Consider the following 27,486-nt stretch of genomic DNA (forward strand, 5'->3'; position numbering starts at 1 on the left):
TGCTGGGCTGATATGTGTTCTGAGAATAAAAGGAACATAAATTGCTAAGGCTCAGGTACATGCCCATTCTATGAATAGAGATTGACTTTGCTGCCAAGGGAGGCAAGTTGCTTGGGCTTTAGGTGACACATTCCTACTCTTTACTTTACCAAGCAAAAGGTTTGGAAAGCAAACTACTTGAAACGTTTTCCCAAAGGTTTCCAATGAATATCAAACCCATCAGGCATCACATTTATTTTAGACACAGACTCTCTAAGCCTCAGGAAACTCTTTCAGTTCTAATGTCATCGGAAGCTCCTGTCATCTTCCCTCACCTTTTATTGTCAGGCACTCTGTGCCTTTAAGGTAGGTCACCTTTCATGCACATCCTACTTCAGTATAGATTTGGGAGCTAAAGCTCTTGTGCCTAAGCTATGTTTGGAATTTTAGCCCTATTTGCTTGTACTTAACTACAGTACACCTTTCCCATGACCTGGTCAAGCTGCTACACTCATTCATATATTTATTAAATAAAAATGTTTCTATATTTTACTATACAAATAATAAATATGATGAATATGTGTAACATAAAATGTTTTGCATTTTAATAGACTGTTATTTATTTAATTCTCACTAAGAAGAATAAGAACTATTAAGGGTAAAGGGGTGAGGGGATGAGCACATTCTTGTCACCATTGAGTTAGGTGCATGGAGATCAATGTTTGGAGGAAGGCAAAAGGTTTCTGCATTAAAAGGAAACTTTGGCAATGCTCATTTGTCCACAAAACTGGTGGGATATTTCCCACAACATTGGTAGAGACCCTGTTTCTGACTGTCTCTGCTTCTGTCCTCCCTAAAAACTTGAACCCATTACCTCTGAGGAAAGCAATATGAGGGTCTTCAAAATGTCACAGAAAACGCATATTATGGAAAAGCTATGCATGGATTTTAATACAGTTTTTCACAAAAACAAACATCTTTTATCTCCATTTCTTCAAACAAACTTTTCAAATATCAGTCGATGTTATTTCTGAAAAACAAAATGGAAAACCACTTTTCCAACTCTTCCAGGTGTTTCGCACCTGACTTAGGAGAAAATGAACTCCTTGGAGTCAGCGTGCTGGTTGAGCCTGGCCAATATATTTTTGTCTTATTATTCTAGAAATATTTCCTAAAGCTCTCAATGTTAATCAAGTACACTAAAGGCATCTACAGGGGGATGGAGAATCTAATTATTATTCCTCGTGGTTACTATCCCAGTTTCCTCTACCCACTTACAGAATTGCTCCTGAGACAGTGAACAAGTTTCAGAGCCATGGACATATGGATTGTGTAATTTTTTTCTCAGACTGGATTCTGAAGGGCAAGATGAGGGAAGGAAGGGACCACTTTGATTTCATTGACTGATCAGAACTGAATCTTCCTTTATTCTAACTTGGGTTTTGTCAATTATGCAAAAAGAAAACAGTTTAATAAGCACATCATGAATAGTAAGATCTTCAGATGAAACAAGAATGATTTTGTTTTGAAGGAGTGAGAGATGGGAAATGAATCATTGCCACCTGTTTTCATTCACCTTGGCAGCAGGAATAGAAATTCACCTTGATTCAGCTTATCTTTCCACAGAGAGGCATTTAAAGTTTATATTAATAGAAAAAGGGATGCAGGCAAAAATAGACCAGTTGTCTACAATTATAAGATGTCATTATTGAGTTTATATTTAGGGAGTAATCATTATGTTTATATTTATAGACAAAAGGGCACAGGGCTAATTTTATAATGTAACCTTCTGTTCTCTGATTGGTTAACAAATAGAGGAAAATGTTTGAATAAAATAATTCTAAACATAGAGTAGGAGAGAGTGGCCCCATCTTCAAAAGCAGGTCAAAGAGGTGTTTTGTTTTATTTTTGTTTTCTGAGAATAGGGTTATAAAGTGAGCCTGGTATGTCAATTCCCATAGAATGATTACATTCCTGAGAACAATCACTAAGACTAGAAGACACAACTAAAAGCTAACTTAAAACTTTATGCTCCAAGTTAGACTGGGTAGGATCCAAGACCAGTGAAGTCACCTTTCTACAGTTGTTTAAAATAAAAATGGAATTGTGTAAGAATGTGAATGAACAGCAGAAGTTGTAGGATCAGATGTTAGGTTAAGGAGATGTGTGGGATGCTCTGGAGGTAAGGTATAGCAGGCATCATTAGTTGACTATTCCCAGGTGATTCCCTACCCTTTTCCCTTGAGGTTTTCCCCTCTTACAGGCTGTGAAGTTAACTCTCAATCATTGCAGCACTGGCCATATAATTAGTTCTGGACAATGATGTGTGAGGTGAAATCTGATGGGGAAAATTTCTGGAATAGAAAGTTTCCAGATGAAATGTAAGTTACAAGAAGAGCTGGCTGTTTTCTCCCAGAAGTAGTAGTTTCTTGCCTTCATACCTAAATTTAGTACATTTTAACCTCATTTTAACAATAAATGCTCTCATGTCTTAAAAATATGTATTTGAATCTTGATACTTGCGGTCAAAAGTATTTCTTACTGATAAATAACAATGTGTGGGTATTCAAGACATTGACTAAAAGACTAAATTTTTGTGAACATAAAGTTATTACAAATTTGAGAAGGCAGTTACATTAATTTTTTATACCTTTGATGGATAATTTTGTTGATTTAACATATTAATCCTCAGAAGTAAACATAGACAGTGTTCTGATTACAACCTTGTAAGTAAAGAAACTAGAACACAAAGAGAGTGGAACTTTGTCTAAGCACCAAAACCTATACATAACAGAGGTGAGATCTGAACTAAAATCTTTGATTCCATCTCTGATCCTGTGCGTTATCCCGTTACAAGTTAAAAAATAATAAAATGCTTTTTCATCAAAGCAATCAAATTACAAATGATGCTGATTTTCTTTTTTGCGCCAACATAAGGCACAACAATACTCTAAAGAAAGCGTTTTCATCTAGGCTGTTTCATGTTCTTCATAGAAAGGAATTTATGCAGTTACCTCAGTGAACTACCTTGCACAGCAATCACCCAGATACTGGCTGCCATAAACGTGTCTACTGTGGTCACGAAATTTAAAACTGAACAGTTGATAAGAGAATGTTGGAGTAGAATCATTATAGTTCTAGTTTTCCCACTGGCTTCAATGCAGGTCCTGCCAAGGAGTTACATTCTTCTTAGGATTCATAGTTTGCAAAAACAGAGAGTACAGCATCCAGTTTTATAGTCACTCTGTTGAACTAGAGCAAAGCAAATACTTTGCCCCTAAATGTGGTGATGTTAAGTCTTTAGGTGGGCTAATCAGCCTTTATGAAAAGTGTTTATTTCTATACAAAGGAAGAATCAAGTTTAGTGTTCCTTCAAATGACTTTTTTTTTTTTTTTGACAGGCAGAGTGGACAGTGAGAGACAGAGAGAGAAAGGTCATCCTTTTCCGTTGGTTCACCTCCCAATGGCTGCTACGGCCGGCATGCTGCACCAGTCTGAAGCCAGGAGCCAGATGCTTCTTCCGGTCTCCCATGCTGGTGCAGGGCCCAAGCACTTGGGCCATCCTCCACTGCACTCCGGGGCCACAGCAGAAAGCTGGCCTGGAAGAGGGGCAACCGGGACAGAATCCGGCGTCGCGACCGGGTCTAGAACCCGGTGTGCCAGCACCGCAGGCAGAGGATTAGCCTATTGAGCCACAGCGCCAGCCTCAAATGACTTTTAAAAAGAACTAAAATTCAGCTGTTTCTTTCTTATCCTGGTAATCTTATTTATTTTGGGATTTTCTATTGTAATGGAGAGAATATTAAATATTTTTTAAATGAATGCAACATTTCTATGAAAACAACCCACAACTATAGATCTTGTGTGCTTTACCTCATAAATGTACTGATAAGAGAATAACTTGAGACAACAAAATTTGAGAATATACTCTCCAGAGACTCACACTTGCCAAACCCATAGTTGAGACATTTATGACTTCAGATAGTCTTCTGATATAAAGTATTCCTAGATCTACTTGATTCTCTTATAGACTATAGATGAGTCATTTTGGAAGATTGTTGGAGATATGTTTTGCATGTTCAAAAATATTTGATAGTACTGAATTTTGCAACCTAGTTATCAATTGTAAGTAATGATGCTCGGGATATGGTAGACAATGGAAGACTTTGCCCATGGAGGTGGTGATTACAGGTGAGCTCGTGGACCTCTTCAGAGAACTGCATTTTTTTTTTTTTTTTTTGGTGACAAGTAGGTATATCAATTGGAAAAAAATATTTCTTCCTGGAAGACATCACCATCATTCTGCAGTTTTAGAACATAGTATAACTTAATCAGTACTGTTCACATACACACACACACACACACACATACACACACTAGTCTGAGCCAAGACCAGATGAAATGACCATTACTGACTACTTCTCAAATTGATGATAAAATGAAGAGTAAATGTTCAAACATGAACAAGAGAGAAAATGGAGAAAATCAGTACAATGATGAAGTTGCAAACTGAAGAAAGAAACAACAGCCACATGCAAAAAAATAGTATTAAAAATTGCATGGTAGTTAGCCGCATTATGATCAATTTATTTCTGATGAAAAATTCATCATTGCATTCATGTCTTATATCATTGTTATTTAAGTCTATCTCCTAGTTTTCATCTTTTGTATTTATATTATTTATTTTATTTTTTGTCTTTTTAATTTATTTGAAAGACACAGGAGAAACAGAGACAGAGAGACAGAGATCTTCTACCTACTGATTCATTTCCCAAATTCCTGCAATAGCTGGAGGAGGGCCAGAACAAATCCAGGAGACCAGAACTCAATCTGGAACTCCCACAGAATCTAGCCCCAAGTCTGGTGTCTTGTTATGCATCTCTTATTATTTTCCTCATTGCTTACTGTGTGTCCATTCACAATGGCCAGTCATGACTTATGACCTTTGCTCTAATAAGTCCTGCGTAAGAAGGGTGTATTAGTCAGGTTTTCATTACTTTAACTAAGATACCTAAGAGGAGCTTCTTGGCAAGAAAAAGGTCTGTTTTCGCTGATGGCTTGGAGCTTCACAGTTGAAGATGTAGCAGCCCCATTAGTCTGGCATCTGGGGGAGGGTAGCAATACTGGAGCTTGAGAGGAATGACCTCATGTGAGTCAGGAAGCAGAGAGACATGGAGTAGATCCTCTTTCTTGTACTCTTTGTGTGGTCTCTCCTTAAAGCACACAACCCTGATTCAGTCATGGAGCCCAACCAGCCAGCTAATCCACGTGCACCCATGTGGGAGACCTGAGAGAGGCTCCTGTATACCGGCTTTGGATCAGCCCAGCTCTGGCTGTTGCGGCCATTTGGGGAGTGAACCAGCAGATAATAAGACTTTTCTCTCTGTCTCTCCCTCACTTTGTCTGTAATTCTGCTTCTCAAATAAATACAATCTTTTTTTTTTTTTTTTTTTTTTTTTTTTTTTTTTTTTGACAGGCAGGGTTATACAGTGAGAGAGAGAGACAGAGAGAAAGGTCTTCCTTCTGTTGGTTCACCACCCTAATGGCAGCCACGGCCAGCACGCAGTGCCAATCTGAAGCCAGGAGCCTGGCACTTCCTCCAGGTCTCCCATGCGGGTGCAGGGCCCAAGCACTTGGGCCATCCCCCACTTCCTTCCCGGGCCACAGCAGAGAGCTGGAGTGGAAGAGGAGCAACCAGGACAGAACTGGCGCCCCAACCAGGACTAGAACCCAGAGTGCTGGCACCGCAGGCAGAGGATTAGCCTAGTGAGCCGCGGCACCTGTCAATACACATAATCTTAAAATCAAAAAAAGGAAAGTGAAGGGATTATTACACTTGAAGTGATGAAGATGAGAGGATAAGTTAAAAAGGTTATCCCCAATTAATGACTCATGGATTCAGACTGGTAATACTAGTAATATTGGATAGTACTTCAAAATGACAAAGGCTCCCAGGAATAGAGCATTGTGTGAGCTGAGAAGAGTCTGGGAATACATGAGTAGATATGTGTGATTGTGCTTATAACCCTAGGTTAGGAGTCAGGAAGCTATGACTTGTGGAACAAATTAGTCAGCTTTTCATTGTTACAATGAAATAACAAAGACAAGTTACAAAGAAAAAAGTTTATTTCAGCTTAGAGAGTCACAGTTTAAGATTAGGCAGACCCCAACCATTACTTTGGCCAGTGGGTGGCAATTGGAGAACATGTGCAAAGGACGGATCAAATGGCAAACCAAGAAGTAGAGAGAGTGGCAAGGCCCAATGCAACTTTTATAATCAATCCTCTCATAACAGCTACCTTTCAAGAACATGCCCCCAGTGATCTATGGACCTTCTGTTAGACCTACCTACCAAGCACCATACTTGAATTAAATTTTTACCCTGTTGGTATCGTTAACTTCTGACTTGAGTTTGGGAGCCATATTTTACTCAAACTGTAATAGCTGTACCCTAATTTTTGAAAACAAAGCTTGATTAAGACTAGACTATATCCCTTTGTTTAGGTATTGCCTATGCTGCTTTTCACACTGTTAGGAAAATTGAACAGCTGCAATAGAAAACAAGTGGTATATGATGCCATTAGCTATCTATATCTTTCAAGAAAATGTTTATTGACATTTGTACTAGTAAATAAAGAGTGAGGGTTTTAGTCTGGAAAACCCTGTGTTCAGAATCATGATGGGAAAAAAGTACATAATTAGCTCTGTGTTTCTAGTTAATATTACACCCTGGATATTTCATTAGTTTTCTTTATTTTTTAATATGTACCTTTTTTGCTTTGTTAAAATTATCTCCAGGTAGATAATATCAGAACTGAATTAAATTGGGGGACCCATAGCTGATGTCCACTGTAGAATCAGTTCATTGATGTGTGGGGAAATATTTCCACACAAATGGTATCAGAAATATTGTGTTGAATGGTTTGTGAGAGTAGGAAGAACACCTAGGGTTTATTTTACCTAATGTAACTCTAAAGTGAAAATTTCACCGTGCACAATGTAGTTTACTTCTATTTTATTTTCAGCCATAGTCCCCTGTTCTTTGTAGATCTGCCTTATAAATATAGCAGTTACCTCTTATGACTGGATGAATGATGCCATGGGATGCATTTGAAATTCATTAAGGATCAGGGTTCAACTTGAGATGTTTCCATTATCACATACATATACCATATGGCTTCTAACATAATTTCATTAGTTTTCTATGTCATGATTTGAGATTAGATGGATTTCCAATCTCCTTTTTATACTCTTTGAGAAGCTGAATGAAAGCAGTATATTTGGAGAATAAGTTAATTGCTGAGGTGGGCCAAACTTGCTTAATAATGCAAAATATCTGTTAGAGAGTGAGCTGGAATCATCACACTAATCTCACTTTTAAAACTGGCAAGAGACTGTACAACACTAATGATCGCCAGTTGCCTAATTGGCTTCACAACACATTCTTTCTGATTTATTAGCAGAATGAGTCATAAGTTGTAAACCTGAGAGAGCAGATAGTTTCCTGTTAAAAATCCATATTAGAGTATTGGAAGAGCTTGATGATAGAGGTACCCTAGGATGTGTAGGTTTGTTCTGCAAAAAAGAACAGAGAAGTGATCTGGACATTGAACTATGTTCCGCAAATAGAAATCTGTGTCTTTTTCTAAAACAATGGGCAATCCCAGTAAGCATAATTCTTAGTATACACCAAAATATTCTTAAAATATTCTTTTCAAAATAAAGCTTTACTTAACTTTTTGAAATGCAGAGAGAAAGAGGGAAAGATGAGAGACAGACTGACACAGAGAGATCTCTGAAATGCTGGTTCACTCCTCAAACGCCAACAGAAGCCAGGGCTCAACCAGGCAAGGAAGTGCAAACAAAATCTGGATTTTCCACATGGGTAGCTTGGATCCCACTGTTTGCACCATCACCTGCTGTATACAGGTGCTCATTAGCAGGAAGCTGGAGTCTGGAGCAGATCTGGGACTTGAACCTATGCATTCTGATATAGATATGGGTGTTCCAAGTGTCTCTTTCATTTTGTTTTCAAATGAAGAATTTATCTTATTATGTATTTATTATTCATTTGTTTAATATTTTACCCAAATTTCTTAGTTTTTTAAATTTTTGTTTTGGAGGATGAAAAAAAAAAAAAAACCAATCTCTTCAAACCAAGTATTTTCTGAGATTTTTTTGCTCAGTTTGATTTCCTGTCTCCATAACATTCAGTTTTAATGTGGAAGGTAAGCCAAACTATCAAAAATATTATTATGTTGCTTATTTTAAAGCTTGCTATAGGCTTAGTTCACTCAACATCCACAAAGATCTGCCTTTAAGAAGCAAGTGGGACAATAGTCAGAGTAATTTCTTGTTTCCAGAGATATCTTGCTGTGCTCTGAAAATCTGAAGTTATCCAGTTAAGAAAAGGGGAGGGGGAAGAAGATGAAAGAAGGAATCAATTGTATGGAAGGGGCAGAGTTCTCCAAACTAGCAGCTGTCAGAACAGGAGATATCACAGGATGAGATATTAAAAACACACGTTTGGGAATTGCTCATAACTCTAAGCCACAGAACCAGGCTGTCCAGGTGTTTGGGCATTAGCCGCAGAGCTGATGTGAGTTGAGAGAGGATCCAAGAACTTCTTTTCTCCCTAGACAGGTTGTAAGCTTCAGGCATCTGAAGGTATTAAACACCATGTAAATATTTGACTGTTATTTGTGAGTGGAGAAACATATGGGTCTTCAATTGAGTCACTAATTCAGGAGGATGGGGTGAGATGTTTTTATTTATTTGCTTTTGCACTTCATTGAAATGAATGCATCTGATATTGACACAAGGATTGCACAGGACCTACAACTTTTTTTAATTAATTAATTTATTTTTAATTTTTTGATAGGCAGAGTAGACAGTGAGAGAGATAGAGAGAAAGGTCTTCCTTTGCCGTTGGTTCACCCTCCAATGGCCGCCGCGGCTGGTGCACTGCAGCCGGCGCACTGCGCTGATCTGATGGCAGGAGCCAGGTGCTTCTCCTGGTCTCCCATGGGGTGCAGGGCCCAAGCACTTGGGCCATCCTCCACTGCACTCCCTGGCCACAGCAGAGAGCTGGTCTGGAAGAATAGCAACCGGGACAGAATCTGGTGTCCAGACCGGGACTAGAACCCTGTGTGCCAGTGCCGCAAAGCAGATTAGCCTAGTGAGCCACGGCGCCGGCCAGGACCTAAAACTTTTATGGCAGTGTCTTATTATTTTCCTTATTGTTAATTTATAGGTTCTGGTTAATGAAGCTTAATTTTCAGTATAAAGTTTCAAGAAATGGTTGAATATATTCCATAACCAACTTGGCAACCCCACAGGTCTGAAGATCAATGAAGGACTCTGCAAGGCAAAGAACTCTTAAGGAATCCTCAGGTTCTCCTTGGTTGCTAGGAGAACAAGTTGTTTTTAACACACGTGGTTAGCCAGAGTTTTCCAATTGGATGCAGCAGGCTACCGTGATTCCTCTATCACTACAGCAGGCTTCCTTTTCAAAAAAAACAAATAAATTATTTGTTTTATTTTTTCTAAGATTTATTTATTTATTTGAGAGATAGAGTTACAGGCAGTGAGAGGGAGAGACAAAGGTCTTCCATCTGCTGGTTCACTCTGCAATGGCTGGAGCTGGGCCCATCTGAAGCCAGGAGCCAGAAGCTTCTTCCAGGTCTCCCACGCAGGTACAGGGGCCCAAGGACTTGGGCCATCTTCTACTGCTTTCCCAGGCCATAGAAGGGAGCTGGATTGGAAGAGGAACAGCTGGGACTTGAACCGGTGCCTTTATGGAATGCTGTGCCTCAGGCAGAGGATTAACCTACTGCGCCGTCCCCTCATGTTTTCTTACTAGGTTGATCCCATTAGAGTTCACTCTAACTTATTACTATCAAAGTACTCACAGGAACTGCTGATTTTGACATATAGTTTTGAACATCAATGGATAAGTAGAATTATACCAGAATTTCAAGTAATTTCACTTCTCAGTTTGCAATTATTCTAATAATACTTCTGCTGCTTTACAGACTCAATTCTTTTTGTAAATAATTTTCATTTATATAAGAGGAACAAATTTCATGCATTTAATATATATATAAATTTAGGAACATAATGATACATGCTGCCCTACCCCCTCCAATCCTCCCTCCTTTTTCCTTTCTTATTTTCCTTTATAATTTTATGAAGAATTTTTAAAATTTATTTACTTGGGAAGCAGAGTTACAGATGGAGAGAGGGAAAGAGAGAGGTCTTTCATCCACTGGTTCACTCCCCAAATGTCCACAAAGGCGGGAGCTGGGCTGATCCAAAGCCAGGAGACCAGAGCCAGGAGCTTCTTCTGGGTCTCCCACGTGGGTGCAGGAGCCCAAGGACGTGGGCCATCTTCTACTGCTTTCCCAGGCCATAGAAGGGAGCTGGATCAGAAGTGGAGCAGCCCGGACTCGAACTGGCACCCATATGTGATGCCAGCATTGCAGGCAGATGCTTAACCTACTGCACCCTAAAATGACGTGTTTTAAATTAATTTTATAATCACAAGCTTAACCTTACAGTAAGCAAAGCATTCAACAAGTAGTAAGTAGAAAAGCCAGTGTTCTTCAAGAATATCGACAAAGGCTATAAACAATAATCAAATTTCAAAATGTCAATTTCACTCATATACGTTACATTTTTTGTACTCTGTGATGAAACTCTAAAATAATTCAAAACAATTATTTCTCTTAGGTGAGGATTTGAACTAGCTATTGAAAAATGCAAATCGCATTTAATTTGGGCATATCATATCTACCAAGATGGGGATGGGGGGGTGCTTATTAGAGAAAAAAACAAAAGGAACACCACTTTTTCTTTTATTACACTTCTAAAATTTTTTTTCTAGAAACATCTCACATGACATGTTTGAACTTTGCACCCCATGCTCATGGCAGGTTGTGCTGTTTGAATTGCAAGCTTTGAAGTTTAGTAAATGACTGATTACTGGTTCTAGAGTCTGAAGATAATTACTAAATCACTACAACCTTGATTTCCACACCTCTGAAATGGGGATTAAGAAGGTAAATTATAGAACGCTGTGAAACATAATTGAGATAAATATACACAGCTCCTATAGCATTGTAATCATACAAAAATTACATAGTAATTGTATAAAATAATCTTGCTAATATATATGAGGGTAATTTTGAAAAGTTTTATATTAAAATGAAGTTAAAAGGTAAGCTTATCTTGATGTAAAACATTTTGAAATCCATGCAAAGCTTTTGTTCATAGTAAACAATTTCCATGAACTTTTTGAGGATCTTTCATGTAACATATATTTTATTATAATGTAATGTGATGTTAATATATATTATCATAACAAATGAGAAATATATAATAATTACTAAACATTTGTTAAAAATATTTATCTTTATTCCTTTACCATTGTTGCATTTTTCTGCCATTGAAAACCAAGCAGAACTTTCTTTTATGCTTAGCTTTGTTCTGCAAATCACATACACACACCCACACACACACATACATTCCACACAAACACCTAATATCCTTTTACTTTAAGGTTAGGTATATTTTGCAAAGCACAAAACAATATTTTATTCCTGTCCCTCGCATAATCAATGCCACCTGTCATTTTTAACAGCACTTATTTTCAGATAATCTTATTTTGTTTAGTTTTTCTTATTTTCTATGCTTTAATGTGATGGCTTTAGAAGTTCCTTTCTTTCTTTTTAGCAACAGAGAACTCATTCTCCTTTAGAAGCAAAATATTGAACAGAACCTCAATACATAAAACAAATGTAAGGTAAACTTTTATTAAATCTGAAATAACGGAACCATCACTTTTTCATTTACTTTCCCCTCTTCTCTGGCTGCCCATATGCACCCAGCAATCTCTGGGTTTCTCTGGGAAAACACTAAGCACAGTGAAAGACAGTTTTACGTTTTCATTAGCTCACTTCAGGCCCTTTGCCTATGCCGTGCTTACATAAGTCACACAAACTGTACTTAACACAGTACCATAGTGTTGAGAAAATAAAACATTAAATACTTTTTATTTATTTATTGAGAGGCAGAGTTATAGCAGAGAGAGAGAGAGAGAGAGAGAGAGAGAGAGAGAGAGATGTGGGGAGCAACTCGGACTAGACTAAGTTACTGGAATTAAGACTTATTCTATGCATCTGCTCTCCCACAATATGGCACTGAGAAGGGAAACAGCTTCTACACAGCTGCCTCCAGTTCAACCAATAAACTGTAGGACCTGCTCCTGATTGGAGGAGAGCAGCGTGCTTGGCATGTGGATAGCAGAGTTGGGATTGGTGAAAGAGGACTATAAAGGAGGAGAGAGACAACATGCACCAGGAACATCTATCTGAAGGAACACCTGTGCAGCCCCTGAGAGAGCCAGCCGGCGGTGTGCCGCTCCCCCGCGGAAGTGGGGAAAGTGGCTAGGGGGAACCGCCCTTCCACGGAGGTGGAAGGGATGGTAGCCAACCCGGGAAGAACCAGCAGCAAACCCGGGGAGGGCCAAGCAGACAAAAGAACAGCGCAGGGTCCTGTGTCGTTCCTCCACGAAGACGGGGAGCGAGAGAGAGAGACGAAGGTCCTCCATCTGCTGGTTCACTCCCCAAAGGACTGCAATGGCTGGAGCTGGGTTGACCTGAAACCAGGAGCCAGGAGCTTCCTCCAGGTCTCCCACGTGGGTGCAGGGGCCCAAGCACCCAGGCCATCCTCCATTGCTTTCCCAGGCCACCAGCAGAGAGCTGGATTGGAAGAGGAGCAGCTGGGAATGGAACTACGCCCATATGGGATGCCAGCACTGCAAGTGGAGGGTTAACCCACTGTGCCACAGCGCTGGCCTCTAAACCTCTAAATATAACTTCTATAAATGCATTCAAAGTACTAATATTATCCATACTTGTTCATCAATGCAATTATTACTCTGGGTATTTTCCTGATCTGTCATTGGTCTTAGCAGTCACCCCAAACTTCAAATATGTAATTTGAGCTTTGCTAATTTTCAGTGTATTTAATCAAAGCCATTTCTCTGGCTTCCTAAGATCAAGTTGAATGGCAATTCTATATATTCTCTCTCTTCCTCCTCCCTTCTTCCCTCCCTCCCTCCCTTCCTTCCTTCCTTTTTCAGATTTATTTATTTATTTGAAAGAGTTACAGAGAGGGAGACACACACACACACACACACACACAGATCTTCCATCTGCTGGTTCACTCCCAAAATGATTGCAACAACCAGGGGTGGGCCAGGCCAAAGCCAGGAGCCAGGAACTTCTTCCAGGTCTCCCTCATGAATACAGGGGTCCAAGAGTTAAGGCCATCTTCTCCTGCTTTCCCAAGCCATTGTCAGGGAGCTGGACTGGAAGTGGAGCTGCTGGGACTGGAACTGGTGCCTATGTGAGAAGCTGGAACTGCAGAAGGTGTGTTAACCCACTACACTACATTGCCAACCCCTAATTTTTATGTTTTCTATAACACTGCCCTGGATGCAAACAGTTTTCCTTCTTATGTCTATCAGGTTGAGTTTGAAGTAATGCCACTGAGCACTAATAACAATGAAAACTACCAGGCTGTTTTGTTTTTGTTTTTGTTTTTGTTTTTTAGTAACAGCTGTTTTTTGTGTATTTGCTTCCCCCTTTAAATTTCACTGTGACAAGTTCTGCAAATGACTTGAGTCTCCCTTTCTTGACAGGACAGGAATACAACCCTCACATGAAAGAAATCATACTTCCCTTCTTCTGCCCATTCACCTTAAAATTATACAGAGACTTGTAGCTTGTTCTCTACCAAGAAAAAGGAAGACATTAAGATTCATATAGTGTTTAGAGTGAAAACACACACACATTGCCATCAATTTACTCTATCATTTTTGATCACTAGAATGTTCTCCTTGGGAACCTCTAATTACAAATTTTGAATTTTGAAAATCATAAGGTATTGCTGGTACTTGCAATAGTGGCAAATATGAAGTTGCTTCAAATGAGCAAAATTTAGGATTCTGTCTCTATATCTCATTAGCATTAGCAAGATCCAGTCTCATAGCAACCCAGATCTGATGATGAACACCTGCCAGCCCAGATGGCTTGGGAGAAAATTTACAGCTAAATAGAATAAAGTTCTGATGTTGAGCTGCCCAAGCCATTATTTAACAGGGCTGCTGCAAGAATGCTGGAAGTTGTTATTGTAAAATCTTAGCAAAAAAGCATTCCCTAAGTTGTTATATCCAACTGCCATCACTTCTATCATATAATACCTTGACTTTAAAAATTTGTTGGAGCCAGCACTGTGGCATAGCGGGTAAAGCTGCCACTTGCAGTGCCAGTATCCCATATGGGTGCCAGTTCGTTTCCCGGCTGCTCCTCTTCCCATCCAGCTCTCTGCTATGGCCTGGGAGGGCAGTAGAGGATGGCCCAAGTCCTTCGGCCCCTGTACCTGTGTGGGAGACCTGAAAGAAGCTCCTGGCTTCAGGCTTCAAATTGGCACAACTCTGGCTGTTATGACCAATTGGGGAGTGAACCAGCGAATGGAAGATCTCTCTCTCTTTCTGCCGCTTTCTCTCTATGTGTAACTCTGACTTCCAAATAAATAAATCTTTTTAAAAATTTATTAATAATATATGGCTATTCTATCCCTACAAATGTTACAAGTGATATTGGCATGAACATAGCAGTGCAATAAATCAATAGCATCTGCACAATTATGAAATAAATGCTTATATTTTCATCCTTGCTTTTAAATAATTTCAATCCTTGTTTCTTTTAATGAATTGACTGATAAGCAATAACAAATATTGAGTCACTACTCCAGCTCCCAGTACTCTCTCCCCCATCTGAAGCCCTATAACTTAACAGCGCATGCCTTTCTATTGGGAGAGGAGCCTTTGCCTAGAGAAGTAGCTGGATGAGAAGTCAGAAGTCCTGCCATACTAATCATCCTTGTTCAGTTCTATCTATTTGTGTGACTTGATTGGACCATTCAACTAGGTTTTCCTCTCTGTAAGGTAATTTAGTACTTGAATGATTTCTTCCAGTGAGAAGCAGAACCCACTTCATTATCTGTTTTTATATATGTACAGTTTCTTTGCACAGAAGTTCATTCTTCAAGACAAGTATTGTATTTTATATCCCTACGAGTGGCTCAGAGCTTTGTGCACAACCAGTGCTCAAGAAACATCAGTTCTTATTGGCAAACATTTAACATAGTTGTTAAGATGCTGGAGTGCTGATTCCAGCTTCTGACCCTAGATTTATGCTAATGCAGGCACTGTGAAGCAGTAGTGATGGCTCCAGTAGCTGGATTTCTTCCACCCACGTGGGAGACCTACACTGAGCTCCCTCTCCCAGCTTTGACCTTTCATCCATCAGAGGCAGTTAGGAAGTGAACCAGCAGATGGAATCTCTCTGTCTCTGTATATTTTTTTCTGTATATTGTATATATTTCTGTCTCTTTTTCTTGCTCATGTATATATGAATACACACACACACAGTCAGTTCCCTCATTGCTTTCCTTTTTTAGTGGAAATTACAAGGATCATGGGCTTGAAAGTAAGCAAAACTGTGGGAATGAGGCTAACGGAGAGGATAGTCACTCTGAATCATACTTGTAATTCTTCAAGAAATAGTTCTCTCTTGACAATGAGTAGAGTATTTAAGTATTTAATATGCATTATTTTCCAAATGGTGATCTGTTTTAAGGATCCATACTTTGGTTAGATTAATATCATTATTGGCTGTATTGTAAATGTTTCTCTTGTATTAATCAGGGTTCTCCCAAGAGACAGAACCAACAGGTAGGAGCCAATAGGGTGTGTGTGTGTGTGTGTGTGTGTAGACTGTAGGGGTTGGCAAGGTTGAAATTTTCATGGAAGGTCTCCCAGGCTAGAAATTCCAATGTAAGTTGGTGTTGGAATATCAAATCTGAAAGCACTCTATAGTCAGAATTCCTTTTTTCAAAGGAGACCTCAGTCTTTTGTCTTAGATTTTCCTACTGATTTACTAAGCCCACCAAATTATGAAGAAAAACAGTCTTTCTTCAAAGTCAGCCAAGGAGCTGCTGTTGTGGCACGGCAGGCTGTGCCACTACTCACAATGCTGGCATCCCATTTCACAGTGCCAGTTTGAGTCCCAGCTGCTCTGCTTCCAACCCAACTTTCTGCTAATGTGCCTGGGAAATCCTTGGATGATGGAAAAATTACTTGGGTCCCTGTCACCCACATGGGAGACTCAAATGTTGTTCCTGGCTTCTGGTTTTGGCCTCACACAGTCCTGCTTGTTGTAGGCACTTGGGAAGTGAACTAGAAGAAGTAGGATATCCCTTTCTTTCTGTGTCTCTTTCTCCATCACTGTAACTTTTGAATAAACAAACAAGTAAATGAATGTTAAATATGTCAACTGAATTGGTTGATCACATCTAAAAAGTAACATCACAGCAGCTTCTAGACAGGTATTTCAGCAAAGAACGAAACAGTGGGCCACCTTAATTCAGCCAAGTTAACACATAAAATGAGCCATCACATTCTCCACCCCCTTTTCCACTCAGCCCCTTCCAGGGATTTCAACTCATCTGTTACTGAATGAGGGAGATTCGCTGCTCAAGATGCTTGGAAACCAATCTGTGTCATGAGTCTTTCAGGAAAAGAAAAGCTTTACCTAGGCAGCTGGCCAGGAGGGAGATAGGGGCAAAATCAAAATGTGTCTCCTCCATCAAAAGTTTGGGGAAATTTTTCTGGGGTCAAGAAAGAGAAGTGTGGCTGTGGATACACAGACAGGGTAATATACGATTGAGGGGGCCTGTGGCAGGACCAGGCATGGATTGGTATAGAGTCCAGCTAACAGATAATGTAATCTATCAAACTTTTCCTTTCCTAAAGCTGCTGGGCTCTCTTTCCACTCATTCTCCAATTTTTGGTCCCACAATGAGTATGATATGTTTGATGCAGGCAGGTAGCTAGTGAGTTATGAAGAGCTGAGGATTATCAGCACAAGTACAGACATTCTCACACTGCCCCAACTCCGCCCTATTTTGTGCAAACTCCAGCTGATAGGCTTCACTGCTTTAAGGCTGGTGCTGGCTAAAAATACCCAATATGGCTTCATCAGACTCAGCACACCCACACACCATCATGCACATGAAACTCACTCCATGTTATTGAGGCAATGACATTAGGAAGGTAGAGATGTTAAGTTCCCATGACTTTTTGTCCTTGCTGTTTTATCTCTGTGCTCCTATATCTGTGACTGTACGGTCACCTGTGTCACGTAACCAACAGGTCCACTTGGTTGGGTAACGGCCTACCCACAAGTCTTTTTTCTAATGGTTTGGCTTTGGGCCACTTTTGTTTATAAACCACACAAGCAGCTGGGGAGCATGGGTAGGCACAGTTGCCTGTGCTTGCTGTGTGCATGTATGCAGTTGCATGTATGCAGTATGAATGTGTGGGTGTATGTGGCTATAGGTGGATGTATGTGTAGGTGTATGTGGCTGTGGGTGGATGTATGTAGATGTCTGTGTGTGTGTCTGACCACTGCCACAGACACAAAGGTGGATATCTCCTGTGGACCCACCGCTGTTGGGGGCAAGTAGCTTCTCCTTGTGCATTTCTCACTGTCACTATGCGTAAACAAGATATAAGCCCACAAATGACTCTGACTTGTGGGAATCTGGATCTGCATGTACCAGGCCCTAAGCTCCAGGCATACACACATCATGCACCATTTGCACAACCACTACCATTATGCACTGGGAACTTCAAAAGTGGACAGGGAAATTGATAGTACTCATACCCTCCCCCAACTACTCCCTCTTTTAATATTTACTCAGGGCCTGCCCCAGATACCATGCCCTCTCCATAAAAGGATTACTCCAACTTTGGTGGGGACACCTCTCCCTCATAAGTTTGCCCATACTCCAATCTGAGTGTGTCTGTTTCCTGTGCCTTTAAATCTTGCTTGCCTGCTCACCTCTATCTATACTTCCTCCTTGAATTCCTTCACACACAGAGACAAGAACTTGTCAAGTCTAGCCAGGGGTCTCCCCCAAAACAGGCAGGGTGCAAATTTGATTCCACAGCTCATCTGTAGGTAATAATCCTCCTTTTTGAGTATGTGCATCTCGGTTGCTCAGCCTCGATCTAGTTGAGACTGAGTTTGCCAGCTTGCCAGTGAAGCTTGTAAAAACAACATAAGAAATATCAATTCAGTAGACTGACTTTTGTGGCCAGAACCTGTTGTTGAGGAATAGTGTGGGAGATTTTCAGGGAAGGAATGGGAAACAAGACAGAGAGATTTGGAGTTTCTGTATCAAGAGAAGTCGAAGGCAAGGAGGCAAAAACCTGGTTTTACAATGTGTTCTCTGATTTCACGCTTCTAATTTTTAAAATACTTTATTTACTTACTTAAAAAGCAGAGTGACAGAGAAACAGGAGAGAGACAGATGGACAGAGATAAAGACAAATCTTCCACCTGCTGGTTCACTCCCCAAATAACTACAATGGCCAGGGCTGGGCCAGGCCAAAGCCAGGAGCTTGAAGCTGTGGGTCTCCCACATGGGTCACAGGGGCCCAACCACATGTGCCATTTTCTGCCACTTTCCCACGTGCATTAGCAGGGAGCTGGATTGGAAGTGGAGCAGCTGGGACTTAAACCAGTACTCTGATTTGGTATAATGGTGCTGCAAATGACAGCTTAACCAATTACAACACAACATCAACTACTTTTATTTACTGTTGCTTCTATTTTTCCATATGCCACAGGGACTTGCAAATTATTATTTTTCTTCTTTTCCTCATCCAGTTATCTTCCTCTTTCTATCATCTTCCATTTCATAAAATACATTTTTCTTCTGAAACCTTCATTCTCACTTAAACAAATTTTCCATTTCATTGCCTTTTTAATATTTTTTTCTTTTTTTAAGATTTATTTATTTATTTTTAAGTCAGAGTTAGAGAGAGAGAGAGAGAGAGAGAGGTCTTCCATCCAATGGTTCACTCCCCAGTTGGCTGCAACGGCCAGAGCTACGCTGATCCAAAGCCAGGAGCCAGGAGCCTCTTCTGGGTCTCCCATGTGGGTGCAGGGGCCCAAGGGCTTGGGCCATCTTCCACTGCTTTCCCAAGCCAAAGCAGAGAGCTGGATTGGAAGTGGAGCAGTAGGATGCCAGCGCTTCAGGCCAGGGCATTAACCCACTGTGCCACAGCGCCGGCCCCTTATTTTTCTTTTGATACTTGTTTCTCATCCTCTTTCACTTTCTGCTTCTGAATGCTGCTCTCACCCATCTCTATTAGTAGGATACCTAAGCGCCTCCTTTTCTCCTGTCCCATATCTACCAGGTTGCTTAAAGCTTGATCAGCTTCTCCAACATCCTCTCCTCTCATTCATTCTAGGTACCTCATTTAGTACAATTTCAGGTTAGTAAGTTTTCCTTCAAACTTACGTGTCTAAATCATTTTTGTGTTAACTGAGGTACCCAACACTCTTCTCATGACCTGTCTTGGCAGCTAAGTTTTCAATTTTTTGAATATTTCAATGACAGGTGCATTAAATGACACAGGTGCATTAAAGTAGTTTGGAAATCATAATTTAGATTTCCATCTTTGCTAATCATCAATATTTCGAGCCCCCTATTTTAGTTTCTCTGTTTCCAGCCATTTCAGCCTCCCAGGACTTCTCAGAATGTTTTTCTTTTTCTTTGAAATTCAATGTTACTACATGGATGTTGCCATCAATTTTCTCCAACCGGATTTCAGAGTTTTGATTTACTTCTTTTTCTTCTTTTCCACGCTCTCATTTCCCCAATTTTAAAAACACAGCACTTTTCTCCTCTACTGCGCTTATGACCAGGTGGAACCGTATTTAGCTTTTCTTTTCCCATTTTCTCTGAACCTTAATAATGCTCTTTACTCAACCTTTCAAAAACATTTGCTGTTTATGATGCTCTCATCCCCGGCTCCCTAGGCATTCACTGTGCAATCTCTTCCTGCTGGAAGGTCCCAAGTCCTGCTGCCAACGATGATTATTTCCAGTGATGCTTTAAATCTTCTTATTTTTCTGCACATGTTCTCAAACTTCTTCAGAAGCCTCAGTTGCAGAAATTCAATTTTCCCTAAGCATAATACCTGTGCATATCTAATCTGCAAACATTCTGATCAATCATAAGATTAACAATGCTAGAGGATTTTTGTTACTATTTTGCTAATTTTTCCTTACACATGTAACTTTGTTATTTAAATTGTTTTACTCCCATCACCTTTATCTTATAGTGAAAGTGTTAAGAACTCCTATATTTGGCCATTTCAGTCTCTGTTGGGTTTGGAGGTTGGTCTTCTGTGCCCATGTGGCCTAATGAGTTGTATAAAAGTGACTAGTGCTAACAATTAAGAATCTGAAAATACTGATATTTAATTTGGAGTTTTCATATAAATGTAGAGGAAAGTGCAGTTGTAAAATCACTTGACCTATGTATTTGCATGTCTTGTCAAAGTAACACAGCATTAATGTGTTCTCAAAAGCCACCATTACGTTTTATAGAGAAAGTATTTTCAGTAAAGTCCGGACAAGATTTCACCAATATCATTTTACATTGTTCTAAAGATGACAGATGAAATAATCATACTATAGAAGGAAATAAAGCATTAGAAGTGATGATGAGACATTAATTATTATTAGATGGATATCAGTAAGAAAGAAAATATATCATTTCAAAAGTAATCCACACACTTTCTCACTCCCACACATAACTGCTTGGAAATTTATTTATTTAGCTATATCTTAAAAAAAGAAAAATGTATATTCATATTCCTTGATAGCAATACTTGAGATCTTAAAAGTAGCATATTTACTTATTAGTATCTAAATTTTTTATTTTCCCAACAAAATGTTTAAATGGATATCTTGGAACTAGCTAGACTGATTCTAAAGTTTTTATGACTAAAAAACAATAGCTAGGAAAAGTCTGAAAATGAAAGCAAATGACAAGAATTATATTACTGGACAACAGACCTATGAATAATAACAGAAAACATAGAAACCAATTAAAATGTTGCTTTGGTCTGAATATTTATGTCCCCTGCAAGATACATATGTTGAAAGTAAATCTTCAGTGACATGGTGTTAAGAGGTGGTGCCTATAGCATTTAATTTGACCATGAGGCTTCCATATTCATGAATGAATGAAATTAGCCCCTTATAAAAGAGGTTCATGGGACGTACTCCCACTTTCTGCTAAGTGAAGAACACACAGAGGACAGACATCCCACAAAACAGTGAATCTGCTAGTTCCTTGATTTTTGATTTCTCAGCCTCTAAAATGGTGAGTAAAAAAATCATATTATTTATATAAGTCTGAAGTATTTTTTTTTTTGACAGGCAGAGTGGACAGTGAGAGAGAGACAGAGAGAAAGGTCTTCCTTTTGCCATTGGTTTACCCTCCAATGGCCACTGCGTCCGGCGCACCGCGCTGATCCGATGGCAGGAGCCAGGTACTTCTCCTGGTCTCCCATGGGGTGCAGGGCCCAAGCACTTGGGCCATCCTCCACATCCTCTTGGGCCAAAGCAGAGAGCTGGCCTGGAAGAGGGGCAACAGGGACAGAATCCGGTGCCCCGACCTGGATTAGAACCCAGTGTGCCGGTGCCGCAAGGTGGAGGATTAGCCTAGTGAGCCAAGGCGCCGGCCTGAAGTATGTTGTTTTAACAGTCTTAATCAACTAGGACCAATAAGCAGAGTAAATTGATGCATTTAAAATAAGCATTTAAAATAAGCACTAGTCAGCACTAATGGGGATAATCACTATGTTCCTAAAGTTATATTTATTAAATGTATGTAGTTTTTATAGCTTAAATAAAGGGTTTCTGGGTGAAAAAAATAAAAGGGAAGTAATTAGATGGAAAAAATAAGTGTCTCATTGGAGTAATGGCCAATGAGATATAAGGTAAGTACTAGAATTCAATGGCTATGGAGCTTATGTGATTTGGTTGCAAGATTAATTTTGAAAAACCTGTTTTAAGGTTTTATCTATTTGAGAGGCAGAGTAACAGACAGAGAAAGGGAGAGACAAACAGAAAGATCTTCTGTCCACTGGTTCACTCCCCAAATGGCTGCAATGGTTGGAGCTGAGCCGATCCAAAGCCAGGAGCCAGTAGCTTCTTTTGGGTCTCCTATGCAAATGCAGGGACCTAAGGATTTGGGCCATCTTCCACTGCTTTTCCAGGCCATAGCAGAGAGCTGGATCGGAAGTGGAGCAGCTGGGACTCAAACCGGCATCCATATGGAATGCCAGCACTGCAGGCAGCAACTCCATCCACGATGCCACAGTGCCGGCCTCCATTCTAGAGATTCATGAGTTGTGGATTTCAGCTTCATTCCATTATTGTCAAAGAAGACATAGTTTTGTTTATAATCCAGCACTATTATTGGGGAGGGAAGCAAAGAAACAAATACACAAGCATTTGTAAATAGCCTATGCATCTGGGGCCGGTGCCGTGGCGCAGTAGGTTACTCCTCTGCCTGTGGCACCAGCATCCCAAATGGGTCCTGGTTCTGATCCTGGCTGCTCCTCTTCCAATACAGCTCTCTGCTATGGCCTGGGAAAGCAGTAGAGGATGACCCAAGTCCTTGGGCCTCTGCACCCACGTGGGAAACTGGAAGGAAGCTCCTGGCTCCTGGCTTCGGATTGGCATGGCTCTGGCCATTGCGGCCAGTTGGGGAGTGAACCAGCGGAGGGAAGACCCTTCTCTCTGTCTCTTCCTCTCACTGTCTGTGACTCTACCTCTCAAACAAATAAATAAAATCTTTTAAAAAAATAACCTATGCATCAAGCAATATCTACAATTTATAATAGTCACTATATAAGTATTTGTTGAGTTCACAGGATTTTATGTAGCACTGATTTAAATTTACTGAAACTAAAAAAGTTGCAAATCACCAGATTTCAAATGGTTTAGATTAAAATTAAGTTCAATGAAGTTAAAAATAATATAACAACCATTAGAATTTAAATGGATTCAATGGACTGAATCTGTATGGTCTGCTAGTTACTCAGTTCATTTATGACAAGGATATTAGTGTGTATGCTTAGAAGTACTTTTTTCAGTAGCCAAATGGATCAAGTTTTCATCCAGATGGGTTTATGGAAAGCATCTGTCGGCTCAGTATTTGCATGGATATGAGGACCAAGCTGCGCTGATTTGGAAATATTACTCGTACTTCTTGGATACTGCTAAAATTTACAGCTAGCATGAAAAAATTCAACTTTCTATGGAAACATTATGTATTGAGTAATTGAGATGGGTTTTATAAAAAAATCTTGGAAATTATTAACAGTAATAAGCAGCTAGCTCTTCTTGAAGAGTAACTGAGTCAAGATGAAGAGTTACTGGATAGAAATCCTTGCAAGCCTGTTGAAATAAAATCTTTAATGATATGTATGAAGTTTCAGAGATTTGGACAAGCAATCACAGAGCCCTTTGAAAGAAACAAAATCGGCCGGCGCCGCGGCTCACTAGGTTAATCCTCTGCCTTGCAGCGCCGGCACACCGGGTTCTAGTCCCGGTCGGGGCACCGGATTCTGTCTCGGTTGCCGCTCTTTCAGGCCAGCTCCCTGCTGTGGCCAGGGAGTGAGTGCAGTGGAGGATGGCCCAAGTGCTTGGGCCCTGCACCCCATGGGAGACCAGGAGAAGCACCTAGCTCCTGCCATCGGATCAGTGCGGTGTGCCGGCCGCAGCGTGCCAGCCGCGGCGGCCATTGGAGGGTGAACCAACAGCAAAAAAAGACCTTTCTCTCTCTCTCTCTCTCTCACTGTCCACTCTGCCTGTCAAAAAAAAAAAAAAAAAATCCTAGTCAGAAAACTACATATGTCTTAATCTCAATTAAATTATCATTTGAAGCTTTCTTTGCCTTGATAAAACACACTGTAATTCATTTTAGAAAGTATTTTAAAGAAAACCTTTAAGTTTCTGAAATTGTTGCTTAACTTCTTCCTTACAACAATTGCAAATTATTTTCTATCTGTTCTTTGATAATCTACCAGTGATTACAAAGGAATTTACATTTGTGAAGTAGAGATACTGAAGAAATTATCTTTACAATATGCACAAAACAAAATGTAATTGTCGTTCCCTTATGTGGTGAGGTGTCTTATAAGAATTCATTAGATAAATGAGAAAAAACTTTTTAAACTAAGAAGCTGCCATTCATTTGTGATACTATTTATAGCAAAGGCAAAAAAAAAAAAAAAAAAAAAAGCCCAGTAATACCAGAAATGCAGGGCTCACACAAATTGGCTTTGGTGTCCAGGTGTCTTTGTGAAAAAAGTATTAATTTTATAGTATCTTGGGGACCAAGTTGATGCCCCACACATAATCTATAATGTCACAAATGTCCTTAGTAAACCACACTCCCAATTGCAAAGCCATCATACCTAATACAGAAGATTGTCAATCTGTGCTCACTGGGATGCCAAAAAGTGCTAGCAGGGTTACCACTATATCACCTATTTGCCCCCCGAGATGTGAGAAAATTGACAATTCCAATTAGGTGTACAGGAACACAGTAAGTATACAGTGCATTCTGAGTCCAGATATTTGAATCCACAGAACACATTGGCTAAAACATCACTCTCTGCACTAATGCAGTCCTGCTATTATTTTTTGTGAGACTTTTAAAACACACTAATTAGAGTGCTTAGATTCTACTTCAGTCCATAATGGTAGCCTATGACAATGTTTTATTGCTATCTGTTTTCTTTTGTTTTCATTCATAACCATGAAATAAATACAAAAATGTGTTCCAGATTTATGTTTTAAAGATTTTATTTATTTATTTAAGAGGCAGAGTAATAGAGTGAGGGAGAGACAGAGAGATTTTCCATCCATGGTTCACTCCCTAAATGGCCACAATGGCCGGAGCTGAGCTGATCTGAACCAAGCAGCCAGGAGCTTCCTCTGGGCCTCCCATGTGGATGCAGAGGCCCAAGCATGTGGGCCATATTCCACTGCTTTCCCAGGCCATAAGCTGAGACCTGGATTGGAGGAGGAACAGTGGGGACATGAATCTGCACCCATGTGGGATGCCAGCACAGCAGGCAGAGGCTTAGCCTACTATGCCACAGTGCTGGCCCCTATGTTCCAGATTTAGAGTCACACAAGCATTATGATGCTGAAGAAGTTATCAGTCTACCAGAAATTTAAGTATAATGAAAAAAAAAAAGTCATAAGTACAAAGGCCAAGGCAGCAATAAGACGTTAGGAGTATTCCTGATACAGTGCATTTTCATTTAAGAAAATACATCCAGGCTAATCTGTCCTTTTTCAGACATGGAAACTCCTAAAAGTTTTATTCATGGGTTAGTTGAATAAGGAGACAATTCTTCATGCAACTGAATTTTCAGAATTCTGGTTTCAGTAAAGGTAAGATACGAGCCAGAAAATTTTTAACATGGAAAAGAAGTTCATAGAAACCCGTCATGCTACTAAGAAATGGGGGAAGTAGTAACTTACTTCTAATCAAATGTGACCACAATTTAAAACAGAAATGGTGAGTCAAAGGAAGAGTTGATTAAAGGAGAGAAATGAACAGGACCAATACCATTTACAGAACATGTATTACTTGTAGAGTACTTACTGTATGTGTGTAATTGATTCCTCCTAGACAAGATTTTCAAATAAAAATATGACAGTAGAGTGCTTCAACCTTCAGTCCTCAGGTTTCTCACCTGTAAAAGACATTAAATAGATATGTAAATACACATAAAGGACTAGATAAATTCTGAGTTGTCTTCAGCATTACAACATGTGAATAGAAGTGAATAATTAAGAAAATTAATTAGGGGCCTGCACCATGGCATAGCAGGTAAAGCCGCCACCTGCAGTGCCAGCATCCCATATGGGTGTTGGTTTGAGTCCCGGCTGCTCCACTTCCAATCCAGCTCTCTGCTATAGCTTGGGAAAGCAGTAGAAGATGGCCCAAGTCTTTGGGCTTCTGCACCCACGTGGGAGACCTGGAAGAAGCTCCTGGTTCCTGGCTTCGAATCGGGACAGCTCCAGCCATTGTGGCCAATTGGGGAGTGAACCAGAGACCTCTCTTTCTCTCTCTGCCTCTCCTCTCTCTGTGTAACCCTGAATTTCAAATAAATAAATCTTTAAAAGGAAATTATTTGTGTGAATTTATTGCTGGATTGCATTTTGTTCTTCTGATTTATGTATGTATCCTTATGTCAATATCAAATTTTTTTAGACTTTCAAGTAAATCTTGAAATGAGGCTGTGTACATTCTTAAAATCATTGCTTTCTTACAAAATCACTTTGATTATTCTTTTCTTCAAACTTTCAAATACATTTTAAAATTAAGTAGTAAATTTTTACAAAAAGTTTTGCTGTAATTTTGACTGATGGCATTTATTTATTTGGTAATATTAACACACTTCTTGAATTAATAATATAAATTTTTAAAATTAATGAAAATTATAAATAATTCTCTGTTTATGCTATTTTAAAAATTCTCTGCAATATTTTGTAGTTTTCATTGGACAGTTCCTGCATGTTTATCATTAAATTTATTATTAGGTGTTTTATATTTTTCATGTTATTGTGTATAGTATTTTTACAATGTTCTTTTACGATTTTGCTACTAATTTGACTTTGTGTCCTACAACGTTTTTTAATCTACTAATTTTTTCTAGAATCTCTCTTGTACAATTATTTGGACATTATAAGTAAAAAATTATGCTTTGTATGTGTACAGAAAATTTTACATTTTCCAAATCGACATGCTTCTTAATTCTTTATGTCTTATTGTTAAATTGGCAAAGTCTACTAGAACAAGGTTGACTAGAAGTGGTTGTCTTATTTTGATCATACATAGAAAGTATTTAGTCTTGGCCGGCGCCGCGGCTCACTAGGCTAATCCTCCGCCTAGCAGCGCCAGCACACCGGGTTCTAGTCGCGGTCAGGACGCCGGATTCTGTCCCGGTTGCCCCTCTTCCAGGCCATCTCTCTGCTATGGCCAGAGAGTGCAGTGGAGGATGGCCCAAGTGCTTGGGCCCTGCACCCCATGGGAGACCAGGATAAGTACCTGGCTCCTGCCATTGGATCAGCGCGGCACGCCGGCCGCAGCGTGCCGGCCGCGGCAGCCACTGGAGGGTGAACCAACGGCAAAGGAAGACCTTTCTCTCTGTCTCTCTCTCTCTCACTGTCCACTCTGCCTGTCAAAGAAAAAAAAAAGTATTTAGTCTTACTGAATTAACTATAACTCAGCTATAAGCTTTGTGAAGATTTCTTCTATTAGATAGAAGAAGTATCTTTATTTTCCTATTGTGCTGTGAGTTTAAAAGATTTATTAATTTATTTGAAAGGAAGAGTTACAGAGAGAGAGAGAGAGATCTCCTATCCTCTGGTTCACTCCTCAAATGGCCACAATGTCCAGACCTGGGCCGATCTGAAGCCGGGAGCCAGGAGCTTCTTCAGGTCTCCCACTCAGGTGCAGGGGCCCAAGCATTTTGGACCATCT

At 39.8% G+C, this 27,486-nt stretch overlaps 1 long non-coding RNA gene across 2 annotated transcripts in view; it reads right to left on the reverse strand.

Moving 5' to 3' along the window:
* Positions 1-9,554: 9,554 nt before the first annotated feature.
* LOC149123503 (uncharacterized) overlaps positions 9,555-27,486 on the reverse strand; it is a 35,714-nt gene continuing 17,782 nt past the window's right edge. The window contains exons 2-3 of one of the 2 annotated variants that reach the window (XR_016217136.1): positions 25,603-25,693; positions 9,555-9,733 (exon numbers count right to left, since the gene is read on the reverse strand). This is a non-coding gene — a long non-coding RNA (uncharacterized LOC149123503). Of the gene's footprint in view, positions 9,734-10,199; positions 10,401-25,602; positions 25,694-27,486 lie in introns of those variants that run through there. The other variant, XR_016217135.1, reaches the window with a different exon arrangement.

This window comes from Oryctolagus cuniculus, chromosome 11 (assembly GCF_051225735.1).
Source record: "Oryctolagus cuniculus isolate XC-2025 breed Fujian yellow rabbit chromosome 11, ASM5122573v1, whole genome shotgun sequence".
NCBI classification, from domain to species: Eukaryota; Metazoa; Chordata; class Mammalia; order Lagomorpha; family Leporidae; genus Oryctolagus; species Oryctolagus cuniculus.